The following is a 4160-nucleotide window of genomic DNA, read 5'->3' on the forward strand; positions in this document are numbered from 1 at the left end:
GATTTTCACTCTGCAGCGGAGTGTGCGCTGATATGAAACTTCCTGGCAGATTAAAACTGTGTGCCCGACCGAGACTCGAACTCGGGACCTTTGCCTTTCGCGGGCAAGCGCTCTACCTTTCTTTCAGGAGTGCTAGTTCTGCAAGGTTCGCAGGAGAGCTTCTGTAAAGTTTGGAAGGTAGGAGACGAGGTACTGGCAGAAGTAAAGCTGTGAGTACCGGGCGTGAGTCGTGCTTCGGTAGCTCAGTTGGTAGAGCGCTTGCCCGCGAAAGGCAAAGGTCCCGAGTTCGAGTCTCGGTCGGGCACACAGTTTTAATCTGCCAGGAAGTTTCAACGACAATATGCATTACGTAGGGCAGCAAATGTACATATATACAAGTCCTATAAAATCAAATTCGAAGAGGTTACAACTTTCACTCTAGTATGTATACAAAACAATCAAACATCTCAAAGTGACCTTTGATAAACAGAGAATGGCATAATTACAGCTCAAGACTGAAACACACATGAACGGTACCCGTTTAAAACTGGCTGATAAAGAAGCTGCTAAAGCTGGGTGCCTGCTGTACAACAGACTATCAGGCAATTTTTAAAAAATGTGAAAGCGTTCCGAGTGCTCAAATTGTAATTTTTCCTGCAAAGTCTGGTGTGTAAATACACTTTGACGTATCTGTCATCTTTCTCCACGATGATCAAGGGACGAATGAATAAATGAATATACACAAAGAAGACAACACCGGTCTCTGAACTAACAACCATGGTATGTTTTGATAAAGCTGTCCATTCAGTACCGAAGCTGTCAACGCTGTTTAATGTAGCCGGAAGTGCATTTTAACGACCATTAGTGCTCATTACTCATCTGAGGTGGAAGGAAATCTTGCGTTAAAAGTTTCCTAAATTTTTATTATTGACATGTTGAACAGACTGACCAAGGTTTTGGCTTTGTAACAGGACGGATAAAATGTTTGCCGCTGTGGTTGACACCCGGCGGCGCTATTCCCGCTCGCCTATTAATAATGGATCTTTGTTTACTCGACGCGTCGGCAGGGCAGCCGGTGCCCGCGCCGCTTTGTTCTGCCACGAGCCGGTCGGCTCACGCACGTCGCACGGCGGGCGACAATTGATCGCAGCTGCGCCGGCCGCCGACGCTAGCCTGGCTCTAGCTCTTTTATCGACGCCCGCTGCCGGAGTCACGCGCCCCACGCTGCCTTCGTCTTTCACTCATCAGCCACTCTGCTAACTCAGGCACAGCACTCTTTATAGCTACAGGTTGTTCAATAAGTGACACGAACTTGTGTCGGTTGTCATCATCAATCCGAAGAGCCGCGCGGAGTGGCCGCGCAGTTAGAGGCACAATGTCACGGATTGCGCTGCCCCTCCCGCCGGAGGTTCGAGTCCTCCATCGGGCTTGGATGAGTGTGTTGTTCTTACAAGGGAACCTCCCCATCGCATCCCCCTCAGATTTAGTTATAAGTTGGCACAGTGGATAGGCCTTGAAAAACTGAATACAGATCAATCGCAAGATAGGCAACATCAAGGGTAAGGTGAGTTCAGGAGCGCAGTGGTCCCGTGGTTAGCGTGAGCAGCTGTGGAATAAGAGGCCCTTGGTTCAAGTCTTCCCTCGGGTGAAAAGTTCAATTTTTTATTTTCAGACAATTATCAAAGTTCAGGCACTCACACATAATCAACTTCACTCTCCAAAATTACAGGACATGTTCAGATTTGCTTGGACATATGCAGGATTTGACCGTCTACACACGTAAAAATTTGAAAACGTTAAAAACATATGTTTTGACAGAGAACAGGGAAAACTGTGCGACTGTGAAACTGTTGCATTCATTTGTTAAAGTTTATGTGACAAACTCTTATGTTTTCATCACTTTTTTTGGGAGTGATTATCACATCCACAAGAAAACCTAAATCGGGCAAGGTAGAACAATCTTTTTACCCATTCGCCAAGTGTACAAGTTAGGTGGGTCTACAACATATTCCTGTCATGTGACGCACATGCCATCACCAGTGTCGTATAGAATATATCAGACGTGTTTTCCTGTGGAGGAATAGGTTGACCTATGACCTTGCGATGAAATGTCTTCGGTTCCCATTGGAGAGGCACGTCCTTTCGTCTACTAATCGCACGGTTTTGCGGTGCGGGCCCAAAACACAGACACTAAACTTATTGCAGTGAAGAGAGACGTCAATGAACGAACGGACAGATCATAACTTCGCGAAAATAAAGGAAGTCAACTTTTCACTCGCGGGAAGACTTGAACCAAGGACCTCTCGTTCCGCAGCTACTCACGCTGACCATGGGACCACGGCGCTCCTGAGCTCATAATATCCTTGATGTTGCCTATCTTTCCCATGGACTACTCAGTTTGTATATTTTGCTTATTTTTTTCATAGTTCCACACAACTTCTTCCTGTTTTCTCGATTGATCTGTGTTCACATTTTCAAGGTCTATACACTGTGCCAACTTATAACTAAATCTGAGGGGGGTGCGATGGGGAGGTTCCCTTGTTAGCATAAATTAGTTTGAGTAGTGTGAAACTGTAGGCACCGATGACCTCAGCAGTTTGGTACCTTAGGAATTCACACACATTTGAACAGTCCGAAAAATGTTTCGACGCAGCTTCCCACGCAAGTCTCTCCTGTGCACACTTCTTCTTACTACATCCTTCAATAATTTCAACCTGCTTATTGTGGTACAGTCTTCGTCCCTCCCTACAACCAAAGTGAGGATTCATTCATGTCTCCGGATATGTCATATCGTCCTGCGACGTAATTTTCTTTTGGTAATTTTTCTTTTTCCCTTATTTAATAATCCACTAAATCACAGGCCCATATCGTTAACGTCTATATGCAGCAGGATTTTGGAACATATATTGTGTTGGAACATTATGAATTGCCGCGAAGAAAACGGTCTATGGACACACAGTCAACATGGGTTTAGAAAACACTGTTCCCGTGAAACACAAGTAGCTCTTTATTCACATAAAGTGTTGAGTGCTTTTGACAAGGGATTTCACATCAATTCCGTATTTCTGGATTTCCTGAAGGCTTTTGACACTGTACCACACAAGCGGCTCGTAGTCAAATTGCGTGCTTATGGAATATCGTCTCAGTTATGTGACTGGATTTGCGATTTCCTGTCAGAGAGGTCACAGTTCGTAGTAATTGACGGAAGGTCATCGAGTAAAACAGAAGTGATTTCTGGCGTTCCCAAAGGTAGTGTTATAGGTGCTTTGCTGTTCCTTATGTATATAAACGATTTGGGAGACAATCTGAGCAGCCGTCTTCGGTTGTTTGTAGGTGACACTTTCGTTTATCGACTAATAAAGCCATCAGAAGATCAAAGCAAACTGCAAAACGATTTAGAAAAGATATCTGAAAAGTGCGAAAAGCTGCAGTTGACCCTAAATAACGAAAGTGTGGGTTCATCCACATGAGTGCTAAAAGGGACTCGTTAAACTTCGGTTACACGATAAATCAGTCTAATATAAAAGCCGTAAATTCAACTAAATACCTAGGTATTACAATTACGAACAACTTAAATTGGAAGGAACACATAGAAAATGTTGTGGGTAAGGCTAACCAAAGACTGCGTTTTATTGGCAGGACACGTAGAAAATGTAACAGATCTACTAAGGAGTCTGCCTACACTACGCTTGCCCGTCCTGTTTTAGAATAATGCTCCACGGTGTGGGATCCTTACCAGATAGGACTGACGGACTACATCGAAAAAGTTCAAAGTAAGGCAGTACGTTTTGTATTATCGCGAAATATGGGGGAGAGTGTCACAGAAATGATACAGGATTTGGGCTGGACATCATTAAAAGAAAGGCGTTTTTCTTTGGGACGGAATCTTCTCACGAAATTCCAATCACCAACTTTCTCCTCCGAATGCGAAAATATTTTGTTGACACCGACCTGCCTAGGGAGGAACGATCATCTCCATAAAATACGGGAAATCAGAGCTCGTACTGAAAGATATAGGTGTTCATTCTTTCCGCGCGGTATACGAGATCGGAATAAAAGAGAATTATGAAGGTGGTTCCATGAACCTTCTGCCTGACACTTAAATGTGATTTGCGGAGTATCCATGTAGATGTAGATGTAGATATTTATGCCATTCTACGTTATATAACATACGTAAACAT

General features: G+C 44.0%; 1 non-coding gene across 1 annotated transcript; it reads left to right on the forward strand.

Annotated features, from left to right (window-relative positions):
- The first annotated feature begins 230 nt into the window (after positions 1 to 230).
- Trnas-cga (transfer RNA serine (anticodon CGA)) lies at positions 231 to 305 on the forward strand. Its single transcript has one exon. It is a non-coding gene; the product is annotated as a tRNA-Ser (tRNA).
- The last annotated feature ends 3855 nt before the right edge of the window (positions 306 to 4160 follow it).

Source organism: Schistocerca serialis, chromosome 5 (assembly GCF_023864345.2).
Source record: "Schistocerca serialis cubense isolate TAMUIC-IGC-003099 chromosome 5, iqSchSeri2.2, whole genome shotgun sequence".
Lineage (NCBI taxonomy): Eukaryota > Metazoa > Arthropoda > Insecta > Orthoptera > Acrididae > Schistocerca > Schistocerca serialis.